Raw genomic sequence first — 18,264 nt, forward strand, 5'->3', positions numbered from 1 at the left:
CGGCCTTCTGGGGATACTTGAGAGGAAACCATAAGCCCTACAGCAGAAGCAGAAACATTTTCTGAAAGAAGACAAACATGTCTACGTTCTGATGTATAATTTGTGTCTGTATCATAAAAGATGTGAGCGTAGGAAGAGTTTGTTTGCTAAAGAAACATGTTCTGGTCACAGGACTCCTCACTCCAGGTCATGTGACCTCCACTCTGTCAGGTGACAGCTCCTCTCATTGGTTTGACTTGGGTTTTAATGGAGTCCTTCTTTGGAAATGACGTCGCCATGGTAACTCGAAACGCCACTAAAAGCATTATAGCACACCTTGTGACCGAGCTGGTCGTTTTGATATATAATTTGTGTGGGTACGCTGTTCAGCTCTGGCTGCATTAGAGTTGATAAAAGATTAAAAACTATATAAATAAATAACTATAGAGACACTTATAGGTGGATAACAATAGGTGTCGTAGGAGTAGTGGAGACGTCTTCTTGTGTGCCCTCATTTCGAAAAAAAAAAAAAAAAGATTAAAAACAAGTGGAAACCTCTCCAAGGAGATGCACAACTTGGACACAGAACATGTGAGACCGCTGGAAACCCACCTGCACGCGGTGGTGTAAAGCGTCCCCTATACCTCCATAATAACACAGGTGTGTGTCATTTTACTTGACAAGAAAGTTTTTTAGGCAGCTGCTAAACTGGCCCCGCCCCCTCCCTTCGTTTAGCCCCGCCCCTTAAGCCCGGGTTTTTGTCTGCCAGGAACAAACCCAACAGCCCTCCCTCTCCACGCCAATGTGCAGCTCCACTGTTGTCTGTGGAAGTGTGTGCGGCCGTCTCTACCGCCGCGCTGCAGCTCGGTTGCTCCTAGAACCGTCTGGTGTGAGTCCTGCCAGAACATCCGTAGAACCCGCCCGTCCGGGAGCTGTTCATACGTACCTTACCGGCTTTAGCGCCCACACCAGCAAGACAGGCGTTTAAAAAAAAAAAAAAAAGAAAGAAAGAAAGTAAAGAGAAGTAACATTCAGGATAAGGGTGACGGACGCGACCGACTTCGCGGCGTCCGCTGAGTCCCCCCACCGACAGCCGACGTCACACGACCAGCAGTTGGACTTTTTTTCTTCTTCTTCTTCTTTGTGCGAAAAGAGGCGGAGTCTATTTTTCAAGCGGAGCCAACAGTCGGAGCGGAGTTCTCCTCTGAGCGGCACCAAGGTACACGGAGGTGGTGCAACAACTCCCGAGTTCTCCACCCACCCCACCGTCATCTCTGCACGTTCGAACCGGTCGGTGAACCGTTCACGGCGCGTCCAGAAGAACCGAGCGGCGGCTGCGGGAGAAAAAGAGTCTTTTACGGTGCCAGAGAATAACGGAAGCGCCGTTGGACACCGTGAAGCTGGTGAGTGCCGGGTACTGCATGCTAACCAGTCAGTCTTCACTGGTTCCATGTTTTTCAAAGCATGTGAATTTTTTAAAAATTGGTCTCGCAATAATAAAACCTGCAACCAGCACTTTAAATGAGATGTTTTGTGTTTTTGATGCACGTGTGGGGTTAGTTTGGTTCACTGAGTTTTACAAGTTATTGGCTGCAGCGGCTAACTGTTAGCTAGCAGCTGCAACTCCAGTTCAATGAATAAGGTTTTGACCAAATTAATTTTATTTATTTTCCTCCCCGATTTGTTAACACATGCAGTCTGTTCAAGTAAGCTAAAATGTGACTTTGGTTGTGATTATTACAGTTTTCAACGTTTGAAAGCTTGGCGAATTACTCGCAAAATTTTGTCAATACGCAACTGAGACCTTCCTGATAAGATATTTTCTTAAATTACATACAATTTTGAAGAGTTGTCATGTACTGTGGTGTTGAAACTAAATTTACTTGTCTTTTTGTTTTTGTTTGTTTTTTAAGTTTCTGAAATTTAATACAGTTGAACTGAAATTGTGGGAGGAGCCTGTTTTGGCAATTTTAGCCGACCAATCAGAGCAGACTATGCTCTGATTGGCTTGCTCAAAAAAAAGCTGTCCAATCAGAGCTCGTGTTTAACGGTCATTGTAATTTTCTGTGAAAAACACTTTCTTTTATAATGAGAACCAGGACCTGTTTATATTCTGTGCTGTGAGACAGCTAAGCTGCTATTTACAGTTTGCAATCCTTTTGCTAAATTATCAAAATTTTTTGTAGGATTTGTGATTCATGACTGTGGCAAAGCCTTACGGGACTTTATTTTTTTCAAATGCTCCACGATCTGATTTGGGTATGAGTTACGTTAGGATTTTTCACAAAACATTTTCACAATGTGCGCGCAAAGATGAGCCCTCTTTAAGCTGCTTCTGGTCCACCAGTTGAGCCGGCCTCGACAATATTAGCTTGTTTAAGTAAAGCTAACATCGCAAAAACCAGCGAGGGCCTGGAATACAACTCAGTGGTGTTGACGTAAAGGTGGTGGATGGTCACGTAGACCATCTGTCGTCGGAGATATCGACTGTTTTGGCTCTGTCACCACCTTCTTGACGGCTCAGAGGTGCAACAGTGGCGTGAAGTGACTTCAGCCCCCAATTTCACCTTGGTCTTTTAAATAAATTACTCCAGGGTGGAAAGGAGATGCCTAAGGTCAGACTTGAAAGTGTTTGGTGATAATGGTTTGCTCTTAGCTTTAGGGTTATTAATTCCAGGCATGTCTGCATTTTTGCACTGATGGAAAAAATGCTAATGATTATTCTGATGTTGTTTCACAAATTATTGCATTGTATATGTACCTGATTTTCCTTTCTTTCTCTGGAAAAAAAAGAAAAGCTTTTAGGTACTCTTTAAATGTGATCATTTGATTTAAAAAAAACTAAACTTTTACAGTACTATAAATGTACAAGTAGAAAATACATTTATTGAAAATGCTCTCACGCTGCTACATCACACCGTTACATGTAGTTAAATACATCAAATCAGTAACTGCAGACATACCAGACCTAACAAGTCACTCTAGTCCCAGCCCTAACAAGTCAGTTCAGCGAGTGTTGGAGCTAAAACAAGCAGCACAGTTTGGGGGAGGAGCACAGGTACAGCTGACTGATTTATATTTTCTATCCTGAGTTAAAAGTGACAGGAAGAAAAGTCAGATTATGAAAAGAATTTTCTTTTTAGAGCTTTTGTGAGTAGCTTGCAGCAGTCTTTGTGCATTCAAACTCCCCCATGCTCTGAAGTGGTACAACCCAGTAATTTTCCACAAGCCACACGGTCCTATAAAAGGGGTGTGGCCTAATGTCAGCTGCACACGAGTTAGGCAGGTTGTCTGCTTTTTACCCTAGTTTAAAAGTTGAATAATGGTTTTATGTTTTGTTTTTTGTTTTGGTAACCTGATGAGCAGAAGAGTGACCAGCTGCTGCTCTGGATCTTAGCAGAGCAATTTATAAGCTGCAGTTAAAAAGGGTTCAGAGCTGAAGTTCTTCATCATAGTCTTTATGTTTAGAACAGGCTTGATTAAGTGTATTACTTAATAAAAAAAAAATGTTTCAGATGTTTTATTTACCCATTGAGAGATGGTACAGTCCCATTTTTAGGTTCACCTCCCCCACCTTTCTCAGTTGCAGTGCTCACATGGTCCCCTTGTAATTCAATGCAGATTTTTTTTTCTTATGAAAGAAGAAGCAGCCTTTAAAGGCGCCATCTTCAGGTTTCTGTAAAGGTTTTCAAATTGATGTTAGGTGTAATTATTGTTTATATTTAATTAGCTTTTCATTCACTAGTAGTGGTCAGGACTTTTTTTAACAAATGAACAAATGTATTTGCAGAACTAGCTATGATCAAATAGACACTCAAAAGGCTATGTTTATATTGAAATCTACATACTTCTGAATTTAGCAGAGCAACTTGGATAATACTGGAGACATACCAGACTTAACAAGTCACTCTAGTCCCAGCCCTAACAAGTCAGTTCAGCGAGTGTTGGAGCTAAAACAAGCAGCACAGTTTGGGGAGGAGCCCAGGTACGACTGACTGATTTATATTTTCTATCCTGAGTTAAAAGTGACTGTAAGAAAAGTCAGAATAAGAAAATAAATTTTCTTTTTAGAGCTTTTGTGAGTAGCTTGCAGCAGTCTTTGTGCATTCAAACTCCCCCATGCTCTGAAGTGGTACAACCCAGTAATTTTCCACAAGCCACACGGTCCTATAAAAGGGGTGTGGCCTAATGTCAGCTGCACACGAGTTAGGCAGGTTGTCTGCTTTTTACCCTAGTTTAAAAGTTGAATAATGGTTTTATGTTTTGTTTTTTGTTTTGGTAACCTGATGATCAGATAAGTGACCAGCTGCTGCTCGGGATCTCAGCAGAGCAGCATAAGCATAAGCTGCAGTTTAAAAGGGTTCAGAGCTGAAGTTCTTCATCTTAGTCTTTATGTTTAGAACAGGCTTGATTAAGTGTATTACTTAGAAAAAATCTGTTTCAGGTGTTTCATTTACCCTTTGAGAGATGGTACAGTCCTGTTTCTAGGTTCACCTCCCCCACCTTTCTCAGTTGCAGTGCTCACATGGTCCCCTTGTAATTCAATGCAGATTTTCTTTTCTTGCGAAGGAGGAAGCAGCTTTTAAAGGCGCCACCTTCAGTTTCTTCAAGGTTTGCATGTCAATGTTGGGTATAATTAGCTGCATTTAGAAATTTTGTGACATTTTCAGAATGTTTTGCCAACTTTAAATTCCAGAAACCTCAGATAAACTATAATTTACAGTATTAAAAAAGAGAAGAAGTGGTGAAATCTGTGTGCAAAAGAGACAAAAAAAAATTGGTTTTGGTTGCTTGTATCTTAAGGCCCTTGGGCACATATGCTTTAAAAGTCAGGGAGGATTCTGACATGAGAATCACTGCATGGACTTGGGAGCGTTTCTGGAAATCTTTGACTGAATACAGTTTGATGTGCTGACAACAAAAATAGGTTAAAACTCCATCATGGAACAAAGCCTCAAGCTTGTTCTTTAGGTTGATTTGGATCAATTCAAAAGCCTGAATTTTAATTATATGAGGAAGCATTTCTATCTCAAACTTGTAATACATGGTGTCTTTCTCGGGGAAGGTTTTGCACATTTCAGCAAGACAATGATGAACCTCTTGTTCTATCTGTTACAACATTTAAGCATTGTAGTAAGAGAGTCTAGGTCAATGGTTCCCCTATGTTTCTGGCTTGGGGGGTATCAGCAAAACAAAAAGTTTGAGTTTGTTTTGCTTTTAATAACAGCAATAAATTTAAAGCTGAACTGAAAAGTGTTTTGAAGCCAACATCATATGAAAGAAATGCATTAAATATGCTTAATATAAAAGTAAAAAAAAAACAACATATTTTTTAATACCAAACATTGAAGGGACCACTGGGGTGTTTTCGGCTTTTTCCGTGACCCCTCTCATGTGTGACGTACACAGAGCCGCTGATGAATGGCATTCAGCGATTCATCAGTGAGTGGATGAATACCGGTACAACATGGTTTAGTGGGTTGGAACTACTGGTAATTGTTTGATCCGGCCAGAAAATACCACTGGAGTTTAATTTTTTGGCTTCCCAAAAGATAAAAAAAAACCTTCCTCAGATTTGGATCCATAAGCTCCAATGTGGGAATTACTATCAGAACTCGGGTTTGGATCACTTCCAAGAGAAGCACTGCTCCGACCCCCTTTAATGCAGTGGACTGGCTTCACGCCAAAAAAACAGGACCTTTAGTCAGAAGCAGTTCTAACTATTTTTAATTTTAAAAGAAAGGCAAATAGAGAGGAGGACATCTTAACACAGAAAGAGATAAGAAACGGGAAGTTTTACTTCAAATGTGACGTGAACGCACGCTGTCATTAAAAGGTATGAGCTGCTTACAGTCTGACAGCCTGAGATCAGTTTGTGAATTAGATTTATTTATTTATTAACCTTTATTTAACCAGGCAAGCCCTTTTGATATCACAGATCTCTTTTTCAAGGGAGCCTGGGCCTGTAGGCAGCCTAACATGCATGTTTTTAGATCAGTTCGTTATTCATGAAAAAACACAGACAATCCATTTGTGATGAAACAAAAGTCATATTCTGAAACTGCTGTTGATTAGTTTATTCTGGTGTGAGAGTTTATAAACAATACTGGCAAGCTCTCTCACATTGTTTGCAAGATAGCATCTGGTTAACATCAGGTTAGCAACGTTAGCTCTATCCTCCCATCTTTATGTTGATTTGCAGTGTCGTGTGCTGATGTCATGACAATGATCTAAGGATAATTGATTCTCACCGTTCCACCAGGGTTTCCCCCAGCATATTATAAGCCTGGCGGACCGCCAGGCTTCGATGACCCGGCCGCCAGGCTAATCTCTGCTTGGTTATTATAAATACGTCATTTTTTACACGTTTTTTTCCCACCTGCATCCCCAAAACTGCTATCTTTATCTACCTCACTGCGCGAGGGTGCGCACACCAACAGTGCGCTGTCCCCACCCCTGCGCGAAGGCCCCGCGCGGTGTTGCGTTGTGCACCTTTTGTAACTTGGCGGTGGTTACATAGCGTACTGCCCCCCAAATTTTTGAAGAATACTGCACCGACGTAAACGCCATGTATAAACGCCTCCACTGCTCGCTCAGGTTTGCGCGACTCTAATGAGCCCTGAGGCTGAGACACCTTCAGCTGGAGTTAACACGTTGCTGGAGCCACAGCAATAAACATAACGAGCAGGTTTAACCAAAAATAGTTAGTTGAGCTAAAATTACAAGACCGAATATGGTAAGCATGTTTTGTACTTAGTGAAAATATTATCCTTGTTTACAAGTAAAATGATGTTATTAAATTCAGCATTAGATATGCTGATCCAACATGCAGCCTGTGCCACAAAAAGCACAGTACAGTACAGCGTCCCTCTGTTTTTCAGTTCTCTGTTGTTATTCATTGGCCTTGACGTGAGACGTGTGTTGGTGCCTTGTTTGCACTTTTTCATTTATGTTAATTTAAATCACGATCGGCCGATGAACAGCCAGCGATTGACCGGCAAACGGCCACCTACCGCCGGGCTTAGTCTCTTTTCTGGAAGAAACCCTGGTTCCACGTTCCCAACTCGGTCGTTATGCATGTCATTTTGTTGGCCCTGACGGTCCAGGTGATTATCAGAATCCAAACCTGAAGAGCTTTCATCTGATTCCAGAGATCCAGCCGTTGCTTCAGGTTCATACTGGTATAGTTGTATATCCATTACTCCCACAAAGTTTTCTGGCATTTTTTTCGTGTTAAAAAAAAAGCTTCCTCCATTTCCACTAGTTAACAACCGGAAAGTAGCACATTTCTTGGCTGGCCGTGGCACAGCACATGCCATGAACCCAGGACGGAACTCCGCCACACAAATCACAAATCAGTTAAACGCAAAAAAACAGTTCATTTAAGTTTTATGTAAGAAAAATGGGAATCTCTGGAATGTTGTGTGGATGTTTTTGACTAAATAACATAAATGAAATTTGATTTCAGTTCAGCTTTAACTTCTGAAAAATAACACAAATAGTACATTTAAATACATAATAATTAAATAAATAAATAAATCGTTTTATAATTTGAATGATTTATTTACAAAGTGTGTAGCTTTTGTCACTGCTGTGTATTCTTCAGGGCTTCTCAAAGAACATTTCCAGAGCCTCTTGAGCCTCTTTGGTGTGATTTTTGAATGGACCAAGGTAGCGAGTAGGGGTTGAAGCCAACCCACCCCTGATGCGCCTTTGTGGCAAGGTAGTATCAGAGCTGAAACAGTCAACATGCGAAAATGTAAACCGGCTTCAACTTCATAATGTGATGAAGTAATGATGTATACAACCACCCATCTGCAGGATTGGACAATAACAAACACATTTATTATTTAAGGAAGAGCAATGATGACATACAGCGTCTTTTACACTTTGTTTAAAAAATTGGTTAGCCACAAAGAGAATTGCTAAACTGAATTTATTGATCATGTTTTGAAAATGATACAAGGGAGAGATCCAGCACACACTGAATGCTGAGTTCTGCGCCACGTTGCTTTTGGTTCCATGACACTCACTTCCTTTTTGAAAGCTCATGGTATATGGCCAGCTCCATGGGTGATTTATGAATGGCTTGTGGCAGCATAAAGATGGACGCACATTTTGCGGAACTGTTTTGTAAAAGTGCAAACGTTCAGGGGAAACGCTCCAGATGTTCAACTAGCCTGTTGACAATACAGGCCTCTAATGGATAAAGAAGAAATTGGTTCATCATGAGAAATACAAAAAATACAAAGAAGATCCAGAGTTATTGAGCAGTAAGAATACTAGTAAGAAATTCTGATCTTGTCAATGTCCAGACTTTTAAAAGTGACATGGATGCAGTGCAGTCAAAGAACATAGACGTGTCCGTACCTTTTATTGCCTTCCGCCAAAGGTGTAAAAAATGATGATGATGGTTTTGCTTGTATGTGTGCTTGTCCGTAAATTAGTCATAAACTAGTGGACTGATTTTAATGAAATTCTCAGAAAGTAATCATTTGTTGAACAGCTACAACTGATTCACTTTTGGAGAGAACTCCATTCAAGATGGCCACCACAGCTAAGTAACCTTAGCAAACACAAAGATAGCTACAGCTTAGCCAATTTTATGAAGATTAAACTCAAATTTGTTGTGGTAGTATCTGAGAGTCATTACCAACACTTAATCCTAGCACTACCTGACTGTGCGGGATCTGTTCTTAAAGTTTTGCCATTAACATTAACAAGGTTTGACCAATGAATATATAAGTCTGTCTCTTCTCAGCATAAGATAGTTTCAGTTTTATACTCTGCCATGAAATGTGCTGAACATTAGGTTAAAAATTGTTTTATAGAAGATGTTTTAACAATCTGTATCACAAAATCTGTGCATGCAGCAACATGCGTCAAAAAATGGTACAATATTTATCATGCAGAAGGTTTTTGTGCTGCTTTGATTGGTTGGGCACATCTTGAGTTTTGTAACTTTTTGTGTACTGTGTGAGTGGAATATTTAAATCAAAAAGAGTAACAGGAGAGATTCTTTTAATAAGTTAATTTCTTCGGGCACCCGTATGACTGAACAAACCCTAGAAAGGGTGAATTTATGGTAGATGCTGCATAAACTTTAACAAATGGTTAAAAGGTAAAGGCAACTCTGCTGTGTTGACATCACGGTTTGCTTGAGTTAGGACATACTAAGTTTTAGCAAATCTAATTATTTGGAAATTAAGTTTTTTTCCAGGACCATTCACACGGGAACAATTTTTGCAAATGTTTTTTTTATTGCTTCAACCTTATGTTCACACAAAAACTGTTATAGGAGACTCAAAACAAATTGTTTTTAGAGTGAAAAATTCTTGAAATTTGTGCAGTTATGTGCATTTATGCTGTATGATATTGTAAAAAACTTGCATTGTGCAATGGTATTGTTTAATATTGCAATGACAGTATCAATTGCAATAAACCCACATCTTTCTCACTTTCTCTTCTGTCATCACCATCACCACATGTGAGCATCGAGGCCAGTGAAAGTATTGGATTGATGAAAATGCTTATTAATATGCAGAACATGTACAAGTTAGGGCAAAACCATCTCACTGCACTAGAGATTGAGTTCCAAAATGCAAGCTTGGACTTTGTGTCATTGGCATGCTGTTGCTCACACCAAACCTCCAAGCGTGGTTTGGTGTCAAACCTCTTCGAGTCCTCAGAGCAGGGTGCTGGCCGAAAACTCGCACCTTAGGATGGAGGCTGTCATGGACACACAATGGCATGTTCAGCGAGTGGCTCAGATGTGTGATTGAGGCAGCTGGGCAATTAAGAAACTTGGGGGTCTGAGATGCAAGTTGACCAGATTATGGGGTTGGGGGGACCTGGACCAGAGTCCACACGAGAACAGTAAAGAGTGTCCGGGAACCAGTGATCATGCCAGAAATTAAGTGATTAATTTGACTTCCACCAGATAGTCAACATTTTATCAGCTTCTTGACTTTCCACCAGGGCCATGGCGATCTCTTTAAGATCCAATCGGAGGTCCTGATTTAACTATTCCATCGATAGTAGTGACACTGCTGATATTAATTTTTTCTGGTTTTGGTTCTGTTCAACACTTTTTTTATTCCTCAAAGCAAAATATGGAATAGTACATGATAATCCACATCACCTTGGTCTTAAGTGCATTAAAATGTTTAAATTCATGCGATGGGTTTCAGAAAGCTTGTTCTGAAGTGAGACATCCTACCAGGTTTCCCCCAGCATTATCTAAGGGGGGCGTCTAGATTAATTAACATGTACGTGTTTGTACATTACCAATTCACTGTGGCCGGAGGAGAAAGCAGATACATCATCACCCATCCACACCCCTCCCCCAACCTCCTTGGGACTTTTGTATTTAAAATAGAATGAGGATAAAAAACATGAAAGGTTTTTATTCTCATTGCATGACTGTTGCCGGTATTACAACGGAATTACGTTGGTGTTCCTGGACCTAAAACGATAAAAGGTTCTAACAATGTTATTAACTAGGTGCAATGTTAATGACAAGGTAAGTACACAAGTGAGAGTTATTTATTTATATATATATATATATATATATATATATATATATGTGTGTGTGTGTGTATATGTATAAAGGACATATGCATTGTATATGTGTCAGAGTTCTACAATTCGTTTATTTTCACAGCTCTTGGGGAAAAAGCTCTTCAGTTTGCTCTGACATTGGGTCTCAAAGATGTGGCTCATGGCTGGTAGAGCAGACCCGATGAAAAGCAAAACATAAACTAAAATCCTTTTCTTGTTGACCCCACCCAAAGGGGGTAAGCGCTGCATACTGTAGTTTAATATCTGGCTTCATTTTGCTACTCATTTAGGACTTCTTGCTGTCTTTTATAAAACAGTTTTTAAAAAAAATTAAATTGGATAGAAATGTGTTCTTACAGAACTTTCATTGTGAAAAATGTGCATGCATACCATATGCAGCAGCTGGGAATGGAATAGTTAATGAATAAAATGTGTTCCGTTCGATTTGCTTGACTTGGTTCACGATTTATGTACTGTATTGTTCTGCTCAGCATGTACACAACAGCAAAAAAGCCTTGCAGCACTAACTACATGAGAGGGCAGAATGCAACTGGTTATAAGCACTGTTAGTAGCACCTTTGGTATTTCTATGGAGACATCACTTCAGTCTATCAGTTGACAGCAGAACAAGGAGAGTGTTAGGTAGGAAATAACAACTTCTGTTTCCCACAGCTTCTAAATAGCCTCATAGTGAAAAGTCAGACAAGGCAAAAGCCATAACTTAGCACTGGGGTATTTAAGATGTATAATAAGTCAAATTTCTGGAGTGTTTAACAAATTAGAGAAAGTAAGTATACCAAACAGAAAACCCCGACCCCAAAATCATAATACAAGCTGAACTTTTCTAGCCCTAGCAGCAGCATGGCCGGACTGATCCACAGTGGTTCTAGCTAAAAGTTTCATGCCTATTGGGTGTGGTAATATTCAACATCCATCTTAGCTAAACTTTTTTTTATGGTGAGCCTGCTGAGCTGCCTGCGTTATTCAGGCAAGTAAAAAAGTAAAAGTGTTTTGGTCTGCAGATTGTCTAAATTGTCTCAAATGCCAGTAACAGTTTCTTGGAGAGCATCGCAAATGTATCAGTTAAAAGTTAAATACAAACTAGAATAAAAAAGAATGTCTTGGCTAAAGCGTCACATATCATTAATGAATACAAGCTCAGTCTTGTCTGGTTTTAAGACAAGCATTCTACTAACAGTTATGCCAAATTCATTACCCCTACACCTGCCTCTACTCCTTAGCCCTTTATTTAATTCATAAAGGGGTAGGAATCAAAACCTTCCCCTTCAAAAAAAGACACATTTTCAACTAGCTAACAAACCATCAAATGTTGCACATTAAAAATTTAAACAGATATGTCAATATGGCCATGTTTGATGTCTATACTGAATATCTAGCTTACAACAGGCTGCAGCATCGATGTTATGTAATGCTTGTTAAGGAAGATCAACCATAATACGTCAAAAATACATAAAACTAAACATTAGAATGGTTGTGAAAATAAAATATTTCAAGTAATAAATTTGACAATATTTTAATCCTAACAATAATACCAAACATTGTACACAGAAATACATGAAACTGGGCATCACAAGGATTGTAACAACAAAATGTCTTTAACAGAAAAAAATACTTACTTTGTGAGATTTTTTACTAGTGACTCTGAAAGTCATATAGCCCAACCCCTTTGCCCTTCCTCTGCAACACAAAAAGAACTGGGACAACTGTGTGAATGCACAAAACAATATTCTAGATGTAATGGTGATCTGGGATTCAATTTAAATGACAGTAAGGCTTAACGATAACAGAGTATCATTAGCACAAAAGCATAGTGGTACTAGTACGTAATAGTGCGTCAGTGGGAGAATTTACAACAATACAATGCTAATGGGGTTATTGTTTTGGTGTGTTTTTGCAGATTTCAAGAAACTTTTAGAAGATAAATATTTTTGTATTATCTAAAGTTTATGGACACAACATGTTCCTAATTGGAGAAACCTAAACAAAGACTAGTAATTGTAAAGAATGCACCAATATCAGTTTTAATGGTGGAATTTATTATAGGGTAGCACCTGTTGTTGATAAGTCATGACTATGTTATGACTTCTATTCCAAGTCCCATGGGTTCTCACAGGATGAACTTGTTTACAGGATTGATGTTGAATTTTCTCCTCATGGGAACCAGACTGACTTGCTTTTCCCTAACTCCTCCTTCTGGTCCAGTATTTCAATATCTTTAATATAAGCTCCTGTGTTGATTTTGGGGGCCAGAGCTTCTCGTTCAGAGCCGGGACTCTGTTGTTAATTATTAATTGTCTTTTAGGCTCTCTGTATGTCATGCACCATACATGAATAAACCTGTTTGAGTGATTTCAGGTAACAGTGCCTGGAAATTGATTTTCCTTCCACGACACAGTTCAAAATGTTTTGTGCCTTTCTGGAAGTAGCAACAAAATATTGCAGACAGCTGTGCTGTGTTGATACTGTAACTCGCAACAGATTAAGGTTGGGCAATTTGAAATCTTTAGGAGAGATTTACGTGATGCCATTTTTTTAAATTGGCTGCCATGCTTTGTACTTTCATAGAGCATAAACTTACAGACTATAAACCATAAATACATTAAAGTTAATAAAATCAACGTCAACATGTGCTTGACACCTCGATGTTTATATATCTTAGGCAGCGCTGTGTTGGTGTTGTAGTTTTGAGAGGCCAAAATGTACTGTGGCTCCAAAAACTCTAAAAGGTAACAAAACCTTTTTTTTCCTCCCACCATAATCCTCCCCGCAATAAATTCAAGCACCTCTTCTTTAATCTATTTTGCTCTATTTTGTCCAGTGGAAACTTTTCTTTTATCCTTTAGAATTTCCTCTAAAGTGTGTTGCTTAGTTGTGCTAACTTCAAGAGTTAATCGGGTGAACGCGGTGTAGTTGGCCATGTGTTTCAATTTTAAATTGGTCTGAATTGTTGCTTGTATTGAATGTGCTCTATCGCGATGGCCATAAGAAATACTTGGATTGCAACTGTTGCAAGAAGCTACTGAAGTGCCCACATTTTCCATTTTAAAATGCTTCTACATTGCACGTGTGTTCGGTTACATCACAGCATTTTATGGTAGCTTTGCCTTATGTGGGTGCCATATTATGACACATGTTGTACAACCATATACAGTAGGTCAGCAACAGAGATTGAGAGTGAAATGTAGTCAGTTACTTTGATACCAAGTCAAAATCAAAGTCAAATTTATTTATATAGCACTTTTCAGCAACAAGGCGGTTCAAAGTGCAATCAATGAAAAATGCCTTATTCTGGACCATCCCTATATATAATAACACTGCTTTGCCCTGTTGTTTTATATAGCCTAATTTACAAGATGTTTAACAGACAACAGCAAAAATGTGATTTAAAAACTGTCCACATGCTTTATAAGAATCAGAACAAATAAAAGCTGATCTGCACTGAAGAGGGTTCTTCTGAATCTGTTAACAGGTGGAGTTATTAGGCTTTGTGACATGGTCCACAGCTGCTGTATCACCATCACCACATTACTGCCCAGACTTATGTAGCCTATTAACCAAAAACTACCTAATCTGGCCAGGACATTCTTATAAATGAGATTTTTAATCTCAATGAGTTTTTCCCTTGGTTATAAATTATGGGGAAAAATTTGAATTAAACAAATGTGCTTGTTATATTTATATCACTTAGTGAATTGTGTGGCTGGTCAGTATCGCCACAGAGCTCCAGTCATTTGTATGTGCTCCAGAGCTCTGCTGATACGGCAGCTTGATGTAGCGGCATACACTGTATACTTGATAGGTGTTTGCTTTTGTTTTTTAATAGCATTATTCTCTGTCACATTAAGGTTTTGTCCAAAACAAATAAGCCACGGCCAGTTCCTAACTGAACTAATAATGCTGCCTGTGGTGACGCATTCCTTTTGTGCGCTGTCCTTGGTGTGTGCAAGCATAGAGGTTGTGTGTTCATCAGTAAAATAAGTTGTTTCAGAACATTTTGCCTGTGCATTACAATTGTCATTAATATTGTGCGCTGTGGCATAGAAGGTAATATGTTAGAAATCGATCATAAGTCTTGTCAATGCGACAAAATTGGCTGAGTGCTTAATCTATATCAGCTCAGCTCAGTCTCTCATTGGAATAAAACCAAAGTAATCCCATCTATCCATCCATTTCCAATACTCATTTTTTTTTTCCTTTCTGGGTCGCAAGTGCGCTGGTGCCTATCTCCAGTGGTCACTGTGTGAGAGGCAGGGGACACCCTGGACAGGTTGCAAGTCCATCACAAGGACTCATAGAGACAAACAGTCATTCACACTCTCACTCACACAGTTTGGAGTTACCAGTGAACCTAACATGCATGTTTTTGATCCGTAGGAGTAAAATGGAATAGCAGAGAAAAGCCACGCATGCACTGGGAGAATATGCAAACTCCTCACAGAAAGGCCGGTAGGTGAACATGCGACCATCTATCTGTGAGTTGACTGCGCTAACCACTGCTTCACTGTGCCGCTCTCAAAGTTATCCCAAATTTCTTAGTTCAAAACAAAACCAAACAAAGCAAAAAACACTTTAGGCTCTTGCATAATCCATGAGAAGTCAAGAAGTCAGTTCACAATCCAGTGGTTGTAAGATGTTTGTTTTTGCACACATCTTTCATTGTCCATGAGACGCTTGGCTCAGAACTCCCAGGAAGCTCCTCCCTCCTCCTACAGCGTAAAAATGGGTTTCTTCCCACTGGCTTCTCAACTCTCCTGTTCTTGTACAGATTTTTACTTTCCTTACAGTGACTAGACGTGTTAAACCGACTGAGACGGTACACGCCTTTTGGCATTTGCAAATTTGAGGATGCACAATAATGAGCAAACGAAGGGAACGTGTCGTTGTGCGGCCAAGGCGTACTTCCTGCCGACCACCACAACCACGAAGAGCCACATGTTTCTCTGTGGTCTTTTTAAGTTCAAAGGTTTATAAGTTGTACTTGAACAGTCTAACAGCCTCGGCGGAGCAGCAGAAGCAAATTGACTCGATTTAAGCTCATCGTCTTTTCCACATAAATACGCCCACAACAACTTCTGACCAATCACACAATACTTGGCAAAAACCCCTGTGCAAAAAAGTTCGGCCCGGGCCTTGTTGTGAAGGGGCAGATGAAGTTGCTACGCAAACAAAAACAACGCAATTTTTGCCACGCAACCACGTGACTGAGAGCCGACTTCACGACTTCTCATGAAGTGTGTAAAGGCCTTTAAGCCTTGTACACATGAAAATCTTTTTTTTCCAAATGGATCTTTTTATTTGTTATTCCTGAAAATATATCCTCGTAAAAGTGGCAACATTTCTAAAAAATGTCTTTGTCCACATGGAATCAACGAAAACAACCCAAACCGCTGTAGTAACTATGCCAGGCCTTTATGTGGTGCTTTAATGCTGCCACAAAACTGCACCAAAAACAGGAAACAAGGCGTGGAGCATACTCAGAAAGCTTGCAAGCTGCGTACAAACTGTAAACACAACAAGAAAAAAAGGACACCCTTGGGTAGTAGGTTAGATTAGAGTTGGAGCTAAAGCATTGTTTTCATAAAGTTGCATTTTTGCTGTCCACAAAAAAACACGAGTGATGTTTCAAGATATTTTTCACTTGGAAACCGGTTTTCAAAAAATTCAGTTTGGGGCTCCTAAAATGCTGTTTCCATGTGGATGCAAGACTGAAATGATGTGTATTTACCACAAAAAGTTCCTGTGTAGACATCCTCTCAAACATACCTGTGCAAATACATAACCGGTTTTAGTTGTGGGACTGACAGTTGCTGATTGGGGAAAAAAACATTTAACATGTCACCCAACCCTACAACAGATGTGTGTCAATGTCCAAGTTTTCCAGTCCTGTGTTCTCTGTTCTCTGAAACTGCACAATAGAAGTGCATTGTAAATAATGTATCCTGACATTCACAAGGAGTTGTGGGCAAAAAATATATTTTTAATGACCTGGTTTAAATATAAGTTAGTTGTAAAGGAGAGTGAACAATAGACAATGGCAACGAAAAAAAAAAAAAACAGGAACAGAATTTGAAGAAACAAATAAACAGCCAGGAGTGGGCATTAAAAGGCATCCATTCAGCAGCTGTGGCAGCCATTTTGTGCTGTAGCATTCACTGCATGCAATCCATCAAATTAGGACTGGTACTGGAGAAGGTATTGAGGAGGCTAGTTTTTAATTATCAAATATTTAGGAAGGTATGTGTTTGATTGAAACTGATTCAGGTCATGTTTTTAGCAAAGGGAGAAAGCAGCTTACAGTAGTACTAGGTTCATCCTTCTATAAAAAGAAACTACATTACTTGCACATAACAATCTTAAGGGAAGAGTCATGTTTAGACAGAAATATTACCATTTTTGTTAAATAGATATAATTAAAATTTGATCTAACAGCTCAAGGAAACTGAGCTACTATTTTAAGGCCAGGGGTGGATCGTGTATCATTTTCGGAGAAGCATATCAAACAGGAAACGTTTTCCTCATAAACCTAAAACTAGTTGAATTTTGAACATGTAATTACAAAGCCTAGATTGTTAAGACGGACTCGAATTTGTCAGTCACCTCTACAGTTCTTTCACTTGCTGGCGAGAATCCCCTTCTGCTGCGATGGAGTAGTCCATGCTTGGCAGCAAACCTCCAGCGGGGAGCAGACTGCAGGTGTGGGGGAGGGGTGTTGACGCCCTGTGTATGGCTCTGACTGTGTAGTGCTAGCTTTAGTTAGATCCAGCGGTCTGACCTAAACTTTGGATCCATCGGTGATTATTGAGGGTTGCTAGAGTTCTGTCAGAGCTATAGGAGCAGTTCAAGTAGATGAATCGGTTCTTTAATTACCCAAGTCCTTTTGTTGCTGTGTCCTCAGAGAGCCATAGATGACCTTATTTTGCATCAGTGTCTGTATTTTTTTTTTAATTGTGCCAGTCACCATTTGTGGTCTTTATATATCTCCCTCAGTAGCGCATAGCTAGAAAATAATCACCATGTGCTTGCTGGATTCACATGGGAACCCCTGGCTCTGCCCACCCCTCCCCCTCCAATTTTTCTTCCCCGTTTCCCTTCTACCCTGCTCTCGCTGAGCTCTGCTTGGTGCCAGAAAAACCAAACCGCGCGTGCAATACTTCAGCAATGGTAGACGATGAAGAAGTGGCTTTAGATTTGATTTATAGTGGAATCACTTTAATTTTAATTTTCAAGTTTATTATTTTTTGTTGACATGATAGAATGGATACTCTTAGGTTTAGTTTATCTTTAATTTATTTATAGTCTGCTTACATAACACGTAGATGTCGCTCAATAAAATAGTGATCTTGTGTGGTTTGTATTTAACCACGTAAAACTAAATGATATTAGCTTTGTATTGCATGTTAGAAACTTGAGCTGGAAATTTTTTTTTTGAAGATGAACAAAACAATTACATTTGAGTGTTTGTAGCTGATGAAGATTTATTGGGAGGATGCCTTCTAAATTAGATGGAGAATGGGAAGCCATCTATAGAGGAAAAAAAGAATGTCACAGGAAAAATAAAAAAAAACTGCAGCTGTGCTCAGAATAACTCAGTCTTAGCTCCATTATGTTTCCTGACTTTTGGGAAGCAGCGCATTTCAAACTGCATAAAAAAGCATGAAAAAGAAAAATTAGGTTGTGGATTTTGCTTGATGGGATTGTGATCGA

General features: G+C 39.5%; 1 protein-coding gene across 2 annotated transcripts in view; it reads left to right on the top strand.

Annotated features, from left to right (window-relative positions):
* The first annotated feature begins 769 nt into the window (after positions 1-769).
* The window catches only part of LOC108241556 (activating transcription factor 7 interacting protein), a 35,885-nt gene continuing 18,390 nt past the window's right edge, over positions 770-18,264 (top strand). Inside the window, exons 1-2 of one of the 2 annotated variants that reach the window (XM_025007932.2) lie at positions 770-1,382; positions 14,935-15,006. The gene's annotated coding sequence lies outside the window, so the exon portion shown is untranslated. The remainder of the gene's footprint in view (positions 1,383-14,934; positions 15,007-18,264) is intronic. The other variant, XM_017425806.3, reaches the window with a different exon arrangement.

This window comes from Kryptolebias marmoratus, linkage group LG3 (genome assembly GCF_001649575.2).
Source record: "Kryptolebias marmoratus isolate JLee-2015 linkage group LG3, ASM164957v2, whole genome shotgun sequence".
NCBI lineage: Eukaryota > Metazoa > Chordata > Actinopteri > Cyprinodontiformes > Rivulidae > Kryptolebias > Kryptolebias marmoratus.